This window comes from Lissotriton helveticus, chromosome 5_1, assembly GCF_964261635.1.
Source record: "Lissotriton helveticus chromosome 5_1, aLisHel1.1, whole genome shotgun sequence".
In the NCBI taxonomy this organism is placed as follows: Eukaryota; Metazoa; Chordata; class Amphibia; order Caudata; family Salamandridae; genus Lissotriton; species Lissotriton helveticus.
This window is the reverse complement of record NC_136065.1, coordinates 914684075-914698107: the sequence shown is the minus strand read 5'-3', so window position 1 is coordinate 914698107 and position 14033 is coordinate 914684075. Positions and strand designations below refer to the sequence as shown.

The following is a 14033-nucleotide window of genomic DNA, read 5'->3' as shown; positions in this document are numbered from 1 at the left end:
CCTCGCAGCGTCTTTTTTTTGCTTCTGATGCCCGTTAAAAATTCCACCTCTCCTTGCAAATGTTTTCCCTTTACACCGCATCAGCGTTTCTCAACTCTCCCATTGTCACGTTTTCTGCATTTCTTTTTCTCTCGTTTGCCTCCTCCCCCATTTCCAGTCTCCGCTTATCTCCTGTGTCCTCCATCTATCTACCCTCTCCCTTCCTCCTCTTCCCTATCTTCCTCCCCGCTCCTTCCTCCACCTGTCTAAACTGTTTCTGCCATAGCCACCTAGTTTCCAGTTCGCTTGTGTGACATTTCAGTGTTTGAAATGTGCTTATATGTGAAATGTCATTGCCGCATTTTCCGTTTTGTGTGCCACTGTGAGTTACAGTTTATCGCAAGTCCAGCTTTGCCTTTGTTGCCGATTTCAGAGTAACCTGTGCAACCTAGAAACAGTACAATGTGAGAACGTTCCTTCGGTGGCCTTATACTTTAGCAAAGCAATTCTGTCTATAAATGTGACAAAAAGGGTGGCAAAGACACAAAATGTACTGGGTTATTTCAAAACATATAAATTTTTATTATCTTTTTTCTCTTTTTAAATTCATCACATTTGTTATCAATCCAAATTTATCAGGAAATTATTCTTAATTCATGTGAAAAAAACTCAAAAACACATACATTGAAAACTCTCTACAACAGCAATAATGATTAAAATTACCCCTTGGCAGCAACCATACCTCTCAACATACTCACGTGTTACCAATCATACCACACTCAAACCACACTCTAGGATGGCAAAGGAACTGAATTATTAGCACGATGACAGTGCTAAACACATATAGGAGCCCAGATGTAACTTTAGGCCCACGCAGGTCTACGCGCGTTTCGGCAGCATTAAGCCGCCTTCATCAGGACCTTTTTCATCGTGACTGTTCAAGTACCAGGGGATCTAAAAGAGAAATATATATAAACAATGATGTCCACTTTATCACCACCCAAACATTAAAATTAATTCATTTCATTGCAAAACAACAGGGGCTCAACAACGTGACCACAATGGAACAGGGAATCTGTGCATCAAGTAGCCAGGGCTAGCCAAAAGAGATCATATTACTCAGGGTACTGACATAATATACTACTGTAGGTGCTGATAACAGAATAAGGATTTATCAGTTAATACAAGCCACAAGAATATATAATAGTTCTTCATGTTTATCAAAACCAGTTGTAAAAGAATGAAAGAAATAACAACATTCAAAGATTCTTCCTATGTCCTATTGACTAGTGCTAATAATTAGAACAAGGACATGGCCCATATGCTTACCAATCGCCCCAAACAATTGGAGTCGTCAAAACGTTTCCGGTAAATGTCAGGAGACTGAGCGTCCTGTGTTATCAAGAGGATTGCTGCAGAAAAAGATTTCTCCTATTAAATCCAAACTCACCACTTTCAGAGTAGACCTGTTCGAGTTACTTAAATAATTAAGGTCCGTGTCAGATGCCACTAGAAATGTTTACAAGGAAACATTTACCTTTTAAATACAAGGAATCGCGTTGACAAAGTTTTTTGCACAACTCGAATTCGTGAGTCACTCACAGATGTTCAAAAGTCGGAGGGAGGCTTAAGGCATCAACGGTCAGCAGTGGTAATTCGTGACATAATCTACAATTGGTAAAGGACAGTTTTCCAAAGCGAAAAAGTGTTTTAAATTAATAATTTATACAAAAAAAAATTTTTGAAAACTTTGTAGGAAGGGAAACGAAAGCAACCTCAAATAAGGCGTAAGCTTACTTAATATGAGCGTGTAGTCCCACAAGTAGGTCTGACCGGCTCCTCAGTCGTGGACCCTGTAACGTGGAAATACAACATATTGATCCCCGCAGTCCAAACAGTTAAGGTCTGCGCAGATAACAAACCTATACTGGCTATTAATAATAATCACGTCCAATGCTATAAAATGGACGGGGATGCACCATGAGGTACAGTCGCAGTGTATAGGTGTGGGAAGATATGAGACTTCGGATCATATATTAGCCGGTCGGTGACTTAAACGCTTACATATTTAGCACCGAGATTAACCAACCAGTTTTAAAAAAACGGCCGGGAAAGCCTAACTTACATTTAAGGCAGTTTGGGCGTATGCATCGGTACAGCGGCATGGAGGCAAGATAAGCATATGCATGCCAGAAGGTGAACATGCCCTTATTCTCTTAGCCTCCAACAAGGGCCAAACGCTCGCTTACCTCAAAAAGCCGGTAGTATGGCTATCTATCTGCACCGCGCGCCGCCTCTCCCGAAGAACAGTTCTTTAGGGGCGTTCACTCCACCCGTTTTAAAGCAAATCTCGTGAGTTGATGGTCACGCATGTGGCTATGTACGTAACACTCGTCCTTCTATGAGTAATAGAGGAAGGACTCTAAGCTTCAAACCAGACCTAAAAAACGGACTATACCGTAACATCTGTTACTTTCCATCACACACTGACTCTACACAAGAGGTAGAGGTAGGGCTACCCGGCGGATTACCACAAGTTTAAAGAGACAATATGGAACATAGTCGGTATTGCATAATTACCGCACATACATTTGAGGCGATTGGGTAATTAAATCTAAGTAGGGGAAAATAAATGCAATGAAGCATTTCTAAAATTTACATTCTCCCATCAAAAACAAAGAACCTAGAAACAGTGACATGATTAGGAATGTAGCTGGGTACATTTTGTTGTTTCCTGTGTAAACGGTATAACATGTTGGGTGTTGCATGCGTCCCAGGCTAACTTATGAAAATATAAGAAAATTGACCAAGACCAGGCTGACTACAGTGCCATTTTACTAGGGCACAGCTTTCTCTATCAAGCACTGGTGTCAGCAGTTGCTGACTTCTACCATCCGTAGCCACAGTAAAGAACAAGCATTGGCACAGCCAATAGGTTTAGCCTTTGGGACCTTGTAAGTATTTCATTATGCAGCACAATATTCTTGGTGCAACATTAACTGTTGCATGGCTAAACACTTATAATGGCCTAAAGGAGAGACCTATTTGCTATGCCAATGCTTGTTCTATGTGTCGTTAAATACATGTTCTACTGACCCCTTTAATGTAAAGTTCTGCTTATGTGAAATGTACAATCTTGCTTTGACATTTCATTTGCACGTGAAGTGTGTGTGTATGGGCAGTGCACGTGTTACACATTTGGAATAGGACTCTGTGTGTTACATGAAACTGAGTTCCGGAGACTGTGGGATCTATTTTTGATGTCCCTGGTTTAGCATGCAATATTATGGAGGGTGAGTAGCTTCCCCAGGCATTTTACATTTGCTCCTTACATTCCTTTGACTGTAGAGTGGAGACTCAGACACTGACTTGGGGAAATGGAGAGAGGGTTCCTTTAGAAATTCCATGAAGGCCTTCTTACCAAGGGTATGTGTAGTAATCTGCTTCTTAAGTAATGCATCTCCCTTGCCCTGATTCTCTGCCTGATGCTATAGCTATATGATGTCATTTGGAATGTTATGATGTTTGTACTTGAAGGGGGAGCAGTTGGAGAAGATGGGCTGAGCAGCCAGGAGGCTGCTCCTGGTGGGGCTTATATTAAGACTGGATCACTGACATAATATCGACCCCAAAAATATCGAGATACCAAAATATCGAGGTTAAAATATCGAGGGACAAAATATCGACTGCCTATCTTCAAACAGGTAAGTACTAAAATATCGACTCCAAAATATCGACTTACAAAAATATAGACTGTCAAAATATCGATTTTTTTAAATGTCTTAAAATTAAGTTAAAAATAATATATATAAATATATTTAATATAAACTTAGGAATAATTATTAAATAAATGTAATATTAATAAATAATTAATATAAATAAAAAAACTATATCACCAAAAATAAGCCGTGTCTTTACACGCGAGCGCACATATATATATATATATAAACATATTATTAAATAAACATATCAATACAATATAATTTAATTTAATTTAATTTCATTAAATTAATTTAATTTAAATTCAATTTTACTTTATTTTTACACTGTACCCCTGTACCCCAAAAACCCAAAACTGACCCTGAACCCTAAAAATGCCCCTTTACCCAAAAACTAAAAACTGACCCTGAACCCTAAAAATACCCCTTTATCCAAAAACTAAAAACTGACCCTGAACCCTAAAAATACCCCTTTACCCAAAAACTAAAAACTGACCCTGAACCCTAAAAATACCCCTTTACCCAAAAACTGAAAACTGACCCTGAACCCTAAAAATACCCCTTTATCCAAAAACTAAAAACTGACCCTGAACGCTAAAAATACCCCTTTACCCAAAAACTGAAAACTGACCCTGAACCCTAAAAATACCCCTTTACCCAAAAACTAAAAACTGACCCTGAACCCTAAAAATACCCCTTTACCCAAAAACTAAAAACTGACCCTGAACCCTAAAAATACCCCTTTACCCAAAAACTAAAAACTGACCCTGAACCCTAAAAATACCCCTTTACCCAAAAACTAAAAACTGACCCTGAACCCTAAAAATACCCCTTTACCCAAAAACTAAAAACTGACCCTGAACACTAAAAATACCCCTTTACCCAAAAACTAAAAACTGACCCTGAACCCTAAAAATACCCCTTTACCCAAAAACTAAAAACTGACCCTGAACACTAAAAATACCCCTTTACCCAAAAACTAAAAACTGACCCTGAACCCTAAAAATACCCCTTTACCCAAAAACCCAAAACTTGAGCGGTGTCGTGTTATTTTGCGGACTGAGAGCACCGTTACTTTGGAACTTTGTGAAATTATTTGCTTTACCGGCGTGCTCGGCCGGCATTGGTGCCACTTCCCGAGGGGCCGCTGTCAGCGTTTTCTGAGCGGACTGAGAAACTTATATATATATATATATATAAACATATTATTAAATAAACATATTAATATAATATAATTTAATTTAATTTAATTTCATTAAATTAATTTAATTTAAATTAAATTTTACTTTATTTTTACACTGTACCCCTGTATCCAAAAACTAAAAACTGACCCTGAACGCTAAAAATACCCCTTTACCCAAAAACTGAAAACTGACCCTGAACCCTAAAAATACCCCTTTACCCAAAAACTAAAAACTGACCCTGAACCCTAAAAATACCCCTTTACCCAAAAACTAAAAACTGACCCTGAACCCTAAAAATACCCCTTTACCCAAAAACTAAAAACTGACCCTGAACCCTAAAAATACCCCTTTACCCAAAAACTAAAAACTGACCCTGAACCCTAAAAATACCCCTTTACCCAAAAACTAAAAACTGACCCTGAACCCTAAAAATACCCCTTTACCCAAAAACTAAAAACTGACCCTGAACCCTAAAAATACCCCTTTACCCAAAAACTAAAAACTGACCCTGAACACTAAAAATACCCCTTTACCCAAAAACTAAAAACTGACCCTGAACCCTAAAAATACCCCTTTACCCAAAAACCCAAAACTGACCCTGAACCCTAAAAATACCACTTTACCCAAAAACCCAAAACTGACCCTGAACCCTAAAAATACCCCTTTACCCAAAAACCCAAAACTTAAATTTAATTTCCAAAACCAATTACTTTTATTTACGAAGTACATTTTATTTAATGGTCAATTATTAATTAATTAACAAATCTAATTAATTAACATATTTAATTAGTTATTATTAAATTACTCCCCACCCTATCCCCCTATAAACTCACAACCCACTACAGAAATAAATTTACTAATTATTATTTATTTATTCTTTAAATATTTATAATTACCAATTATATTTTAATTATTTACCAAATAATAATTAATTAACAATTATTATTAATTTACATATTTAATTAATTACATTTAAATTACTTCCCACCCTATTCCCCTATAAACCCACCACCCGCTACAGAAAATAATTTAATAAAATTAACATATTTATAAATTAATCAATTATAATTAATTACCAATTATATTTTAATTAATGACCAATTAATAATTATTTAACAATTAATTCTAAATAAATATCAATACATAAATTAACATATTTAATTAATTATAATTAAATTACTTCCCACGCTATTCCCCTATAAACCCACAACCCGCTACAGAATAATATTACACAAAAAATTTACAATATTATTAACTTACCTTAAATTGGATATTTTTGTTGTCTATATTATGTCTAGTCGATATTATGTCCATTCTATATTTTTGATTCGATATTATGTCCATTCTATTCGATGTAAAAAAAAATTTGTCGATATTTTTGTTGTCTATATTATGTCTAGTCGATATTATGTCCATTCTATATTTTTTACTCGATATTCGGTCCAATCGAAATAAAAGACTCGATAGTATGACTGCACACCATTAAGACTTGCATTGGAATTTACCAAGATGTAACTTGAAGAATAAACTACAACTTCAAGAGCTGTCTACTAGACTTTATTGATTTCTACATTGGCGACGATTTAAAAAGGAGAAGAACTTACACATGGAGAAAAGAAGAATATTTGGCAGCTACTGGAACTGGAGCTGAAGGTACTAATATTACTAAAGACATTGAACTATTTATCTGGCACCTGCCCCACCAGAGACCCAGACAACGGTCACCCTAAATAATTCAAGGAGCCAGATACACTTGTGTATGAGACTGTAAAGTGTATCTGCAGTCCTGTTTTAAAACTGTGACGCCCAATGAAGAGGTAGGGGCAAAGGTCATGGCCCTGTGTTGAATGCTGACAATTCTCTGGTGTGCTCTGATGAGAAGTGGCTGCATATGGTAGAAAATAATCGGGGGCAGATTTTGATCATATGCTTTTAAAGAATTATCAAGCCCCGCTGTTAAAAATGTAACAGAGAACAAATGTGGAGAAAACTGCAGTCAACACCAATTTACAGCTTCAACCGTGAGGAATGATCTATTAACTGATGACGTCTAGTTAATCTGCAGTCAGCCCCAATGTGTGGTGATTATACTTTCTGAAAGTATGCCGTGGCAAAAGGATAATTAAAACAATAATGAAGTGAGTGGCTCAAGTATGATCACGGAACTGGGAGTTGCACAATGGGTTAAAGGAAAATGAAATGCTTGTTAATATTACTTGGAGTGAGGTATGACAGTTATCATTCAAATGCCTCTGGAGCCAACATAGAGGACACATACTTGTCGCGCGCGGCTTACCGAACTTGAGAACCTCCATGCTGTCCAAGCTTCGTGTTATGGAGAGATGCATGCTGTCACGACGCATCTTGCCATCTTTGGATTGTAGTCTACGGGTCTTTGCACAGTCTATTGTAACTGTGCAGTGTTTGCCAACCACGACTGGTGCCTCCATCGTATTGAAATGGAATTGGAAGAAGGCCTCAGTTTGTTCTCATGTCTCTGTGTTCTGTAGCTGACCTGGATTGTCATCAGAGTTAATTTCGTGAGTCAAGTACTGGTGATAAAGATGATTTTAATGTGAGGGTTGCCATGAGCTTGCTGCCTGAAGATCGTCACAGGTACTGTCATTTACACGAATTGAAAACTACATATTACAGAGAATGTCGCTTTAGAAAATTTAGAACTAGTGCAACAACGCCATCTTCTGGCTATGGAGCACAATTGCACCAAGAAAAGAAATTAATTAGTTGACTCGGAGAGAAAGGTGGATTCAGAACTGGAACAGTAATGAAATATTGCTATAAGGAGATAGAGTGTGGGTCAATGGAAATAAGAAACCCAGAACTGCACTGTGTGAGATGATTGCTAAGTAGTAAGTTACTCACTCGTTTGTTGTGGTGCATGTGATGACGGCTAAGTCACTTAGTGACACTGCACTGAATTTGGTGATATATGCCAATGTTATGTACAACTGCTTTTGATTTGCAACGTGTCATATTCTAAATTGATATTCAATGTGATTTTCATTTTACAGTATTATTATAAGGAGGTGGATTCCCCCTTTACAATTATTTGGGAGGTGTTAGACCTGTCTGGCCTTTTGCGTAGCCCCTCCTATTATTTATTTATTTTGCCCCCTTTTTGCCCCTCATACCCTTTTCATCTTTTTGTGTCCACTAGATTTTTATGGTGTTGACCTGGGGGATAGATGCTCTTTTGCCCCCATAGTCTTTTACCTCAGGCCTAGGTGCCCTTTTCTGACTGGAATTCACTCAGATCTACAAAATGGTGGTTTTCAACTGTCACAACTGCCATCCCCTGGAAAGCCCCATAGGTTAACATAGAGTCTTCTAGAACCTTCTGGACCCTACTGGAACCTTAGTGGTCAGACTATAAAAGGCTAGGGGCAGGGTGGCCATTTTGTGTAGCCATTGAACCAGTCGGAGTGCAGGCTGTGGGTTAAGAGGGTTAGGAAGCTTAGAGGGTTGACTTCCTGTGTGAGGGTTGCTACTCTTCTGCTGTCGCTGCCCCTTTCCTATAGACCTGGCCCTGCTGAGTGAGGACTTCCTGACCACTATATCTGGCGTGGAAGTAAACTACCAGATTCCTGAGCTTTGTGAGAATCAAGGCCTGGATTGGAAGGAATACGCGATCCAGACTCTACCTGGGTCCGTACTTGACATTGCCCGTAATTGGCCCTCACCAGTTAAGTTCAGGTGATAGTGGAAGTGGACCTTATCCTCTCCTTGACCCGCTTCTGAGTGGGAGGGCACCGCTGCTGAGCGAAGTGGAGGAGTCCTGATCGTGACCCTGGTAGTGTCAGAGTAGCCGTTCCTCGGTTGAGTCTGCGCAAGGGAGCAGCGTCTGACAAGATTCGGCTCTTTGGCCTCACGATTGCCCACTACGGGGCGATCGTGAGGCCAAAGAGCCGAATCTTGTCAGACGCTGCTCCCTTACGCAGACTCACTGTGTAGAGTCCGGAAGCGTCTGGGAGAGGGCGGAGTGCCCGCGGAGCTTCGAGCGCTGGTGGGCGGAACCTGCCAAGAACATCGCCGCCAGCAAGAGGAGGAGGCCGGCCCTGCTCCTCAGACGCTGCACCCCTGCGCAGGCCCGGCGTGTGCCTGGTGACGGAGGTCACTTCAGTGAGGAGACAGCGTGACGCGGACCCAGCAGTTCCACCCAGACCTCCCAAAGTTGGCGAAGAGGCTCGCTCACCGAGTCCTGGTGAGATTCTGAGGAGAGGCGGAAAGACGAGCGCTGCTGTCCGCGAGTAAGGAGATTCTAAGGGAAGGCGGGGAAGTTGGAAATTAGATGCCGGTCTTCCCTTGCTAAACAGGCTGGATGAGGCAGGGGCAGAGCCCGAGTGAACTGAGCTAGAACTGCGGGGCTGACTTGGAGAGACAAACATTGATGGACATTTATGATGCGAGCAGTGTATTGATAACTTGAACACCTTGGCGGTCCACTGTGGAAAGCCCTTGTGAGAGGCTCTTGTTCTTCATTGCCAGGGATAAGACAGTTATCAAGCGCTTTAGTAACTGAGGCAAAGGGGAGGGGAGTTCCTCAATCCCATTGATGTTTCGTAACTCTAGTTCAAGTTGCCAAATGGAATGCCATTTAATCTGTATCTCATTTAATGCCTAGGATTCGCCTATTGGGGGAATTCAGAAGTAGATGCTAAAGCTTTGGTGCTTGGAAACCGGGTACAAACAGGCCATCACTTGTAAGTGCCGATCTTGGAGAGGGGAGGTATTAATCTAAAGTATCAAGACAGTGCATCCTAATGTAATCATTGTGGGAAGTTAAAATGTTAAGTGGTGGTTGAGCTGAAGTTTCATAGTGTTCCAGGAGATGCTGTGGAAAATGTAAAGATGTACAGTGTAATTAATTGCTAAAATACAAACAACCGAGAAAGATCTATATAAGAATTTTATAAAACAGCTCGTATTTTTACACAAAGATTGGTGTAGTGTCATTTTTGTGTGGAATTGCATTGAGTTACTGCTGGGTGGTGTGCAAACTTTACACTTGTGTTTCTGGAGTCTGACTGTCTTACCCTAGGCCAGGCTACCCTAGGTGGCTTAGCAGTCGTAAGTCCAACATATTGGTGGCTAGCGGTGGGATGAGAACTGTGGTTGCGACTACTCTGCAGTAACTAAGTGTAATCCACTAACCTACACCTGGAGTTTTCTCCTGGCGGACTTCCTAATTTTTACTTTTGCTTTTTCCAAATTTATTCCTGGTGGTGGGGTGGAGGTAGCTTCAGGTTGCCCTTGTAACTCTATTCTTTTTGTGTGCTTGTCCCTAAATTGCCTTTAGCAAAATGGAATTTGTGTTAGAGGAACTGGAAACTTATTCTGTGGCCCAGCTTAGGGACTTTTGTCAACAGATGGGAGTGTTCTTTAAGCGGGGTGCCAAGAAGGGGGAGCTCCAGACCAGCTTAAGGGCTTGGGTGGCAGCACATGAAGAAGGGAAGGAGGAGGAAGAGGGGACAGACCGGGACACGGTCATAGGGGTAGAGGGATTGTTCCATCCAGAGGTGGGAAACCTACTCCCAGGACCAATGACCGACTCTAGGAGGGGCAGTAGTGTCTCCGGAGGAAGCTTGACCGAAGCGGAACTCACAGACAGCAGGGAAAAGAGGCAACTGAAATGGGAGTTGGCCAAGCTAGAACAGGAGAAGGAAGAGCGGAGGATGGCTCCCGAATTCAAACTAAAAGAGCTAGAACTCCGGGCCCTGCAATTAGGACCCTCTCCTACTCCGAATGGTGGCAGCGAAACCAGAGAACCAACCAGGGAGTCCAGACCCTACGTGCCTAAGGACATAGTTGCCAGCTATAGTCAGGGGGATGATATAGCCAAATGGCTGGCTGCCTATGAGGTCTCCCTAAGAGCCCATGGGATCCAGGAGAAGCACTGGGGGGATGGGTTGTACAAATATATGCCTCCTACCGGTCGGGACGCCTTGTTAGCCTTAGAACCGGAGGAGCAGACCAACTACCCCACCATGAAGTTAGCATTGATCAGGAAGTTTGGGCTAACCCCGGAAAAGTATCGCCAAAAGTTCAGGGGGAGCTACAAGTTAAGCACCCAGAACTGGGTGGATTTCCTGGACTATGCAAGGAAGGCATTGGAGGGCTGGGTACAGGGCAGTGAGGTGAAGGATTATGAGGGGTTGTATGATCTTTTTCTTAAAGAGCATCTACTCGAGAAATGTTTTCCCGAGCTGCGTCAACACCTGGTGGACAGCAAGCTGACCAATCCCCGGAAGCTTGCAGAGGAGGCGGACATCTGGGCAAGTACCCGGGTGTCCTCAAAGGGGACTGGAGGGGATTCCCAAAAGGCCGGACAGGGCGCCCCCCAGAAGAAGGAGGGGGGAGATAAAAAGCGGGAGTTCTCTAAAGGTCCCCAAAACAGTTTCCAGGGAAAGGGAACAGGTTTCACCCCTAAGGCTAACCCGCCCAGAAACCCTCATCCTGGCCAAAGCCAGCAGCCAAGGGTTGTCCACTGCTTCGAGTGTGGTGGTGTTGGACATTATAAGGGAGATGTCAGATGCCCAAAGAGACCACCCCCTCCCACCAGAGGAAAAGCCCCAGGAGTAGCTAGTGTAGCGCTCGGGGAGGAGTTGCCCTTAGATAAGGGGGGTGAGTGGGCGGGTGTCACCTTAGTGTCCCTGGGAGAACGGGAGATGGTTCCTAAGATCCAGGTGCCCCCAAATACTACTAAGTATGGGCAATGGATCACCATCAATGGCCAGAGAGGGGAGGCTCTGAGAGATACAGGAGCCAGTATGACTATGGTAAGGAGTCAACTGGTGTCTCCAGAGCAGGTGATTCCCAACGTACTCCACCCCGCCGCGATGGCTGACGGCAGAATGGGCCACTACCCTGTGGCCGAGGTTCCCTTTGAGTGGGAAGGGGTTGCAGGTTCACTTCGAGTTGCCGTAAGCCCTGCCGTGCCAGTCGATTGTCTGCTGGGGAATGACATGGAGCACAATGCATGGAGAGAGGTGGAATACCGGACGCATTCAGAGATGCTGGGTACACCTGACTGGGCATGTGCAAGCACAAGGTCTGCGACTGCCTGAGGGGGAGTTCGCCTGGGTTGGAGCCTGGAACAATGGCCCAACCCGCTGCCAAAAAGGGACAGACCCGAAGACAGGAGAAGCCTGCTTCGGCTTCCACACCCCATGTGACAGATCGGCCACCTGCGGTGGTGGACCAGGAGTCCGTGGAGGGGGAAGTAGTTTCTCTGGAGGACCTGCCCATCCCTGCTGAGTGGCATGTGGAGGGAGGGCCTACCAGAGAAGAGTTCTGTAAGGGCCAGAAGGAGTGCCCTACCCTTGAGGGACTGAGGCGACAGGCTGAAGCCCAGGCAGCAGGGGATGTTGCGGGACACTACCATATTTACTGGGAGGGTGGACTCCTCTACAGTGAACCCAAGGTACCCTTACCTGGTTCATCAAGGGCCTTGGTAGTCCCGCAACGGTACCGAGCCTTTCTGCTGGAATTGGCTCATGCAATACCCTTGGCAGGACACTTAGGTCAGGACAAGACCTTTGCTTGGCTTGTCCCCCACTTTTACTGGCCTCAGATGAAAGTGGCGTCTGACACTTACTGTCGGACATTTGTATCCTGCCAAGCTAGTCGGAAAACAGGGGTGAAGCTGAAGGCTCCCCTGGAACCACTTCCTGTCGTTAGCACCCCCTTTGAAAGGGTGGGCATCGACATTGTGGGGCCATTGGATCCACCAACAACGGCTGGTCACAGGTTTATCCTGGTTCTGGTGGATCATGCCACACGGTACCCAGAGGCAATTCCTCTGAGGACTGCCACTGCACCTGTGGTGGCTAGGGCCCTGATGGGGATCTTTACCCGAGTGGGTTTCCCCAAAGAAGTTGTGTCCGACAGGGGGACCAACTTTATGTCAGCGTACATGCGGGCAATGTGGAAGGAGTGTGGAGTGACCTACCGGTTCACCACTCCTTATCACCCCCAGTCAAATGGACTGGTAGAAAGGTTCAACAAGACCTTGAAGGGCATGATCAGAAGTCTGCCTGAAAGCCTGCGGAGGAAGTGGGACGTCCTCCTACCCTGTTTGCCATTCTCTTACAGGGAAGTGCCACAGAAGGGAGTGGGCTTTAGCCCCTTTGAGCTTCTGTATGGGTACCCTGTACGCGGTCCTCTCAGCCTGGTGAAGGATGGATGGGAAAAGTCTCCCAGGAAACCCCCCCAGGATGTGGTGAGCTACATGCTGGCCTTCAGGAGCCAAATGGCGAAGTTGTGGAAGCAAGCTTCTGACAACTTGGAGGCCAGCCAGGCAGTAATGAAGGAGTGGTATGACCACAACGCTCACCCTGTGGAGTTGGAGCCTGGCCAGAAAGTGTGGGTGATGGAGCCTGGAGAGCTAAGTGCCCTCCAGGATCGCTGGACAGGCCCCTTCGAGGTGTTAGAAAAGAAGGGTAAGGCCACATACCTGGTGGACCTTAAGACCCCTCGTCAGCCCCTACGGGTACTACATGCTAACCGACTCAAACCCCACCATGAGAGGCCCGAGGTCATCTTAATGATGGTGACTGATGGGGAAGAGGAAGCGGAAAGCGAACCTCTCCCAGACTTGTTCTCGTCTCAGGAAAAGAATGGGTCGGTGGAGGGAGTGATTCTCTTCCCATCCCTAACTCCTGAACAGCGGGAGGACTGCCGCCAGATACTGGAACAGTACTCAACGTTGTTCTCCATTGTCCCGGGAAGGACTCACCTGTGTACCCATGATGTGGACACAGGGGACAGCCCACCAGTGAAGTCAAAGACCTACCGGCTGTCCGACAAGGTGAAGGCTAGCATCCATGGTGAGGTTGCCAAGATGCTGGAGCTAGGAGTTATAGAACCTTCCAGCAGCCCCTGGTCCAGTCCGGTGGTTCTAGTGCCAAAAGCTGCTCCACCAGGCACCACTCCAGAACTGAGGTTCTGTGTGGATTACCGGGGACTGAACTCAGTTACCAAAACTGATGCTCATCCGATCCCTAGGGCGGATGAATTAATTGACCGGCTAGGAGCTGCCCAATACCTAAGTACCTTTGACCTCACCTCGGGGTACTGGCATATCTCCCTGACAGATGGAGCAAAGGAAAGGTCAGCCTTCTCCACGCCTGAG

The 14033-nt window shown here is 44.1% G+C and overlaps 1 long non-coding RNA gene across 1 annotated transcript in view; it reads right to left on the bottom strand.

Moving 5' to 3' along the window:
* Positions 1-537: 537 nt before the first annotated feature.
* The window catches only part of LOC144754988 (uncharacterized), a 68574-nt gene continuing 55078 nt past the window's right edge, over positions 538-14033 (bottom strand). The window contains exon 3 of the long non-coding RNA XR_013594819.1: positions 538-933. This is a non-coding gene — a long non-coding RNA (uncharacterized LOC144754988). The remainder of the gene's footprint in view (positions 934-14033) is intronic.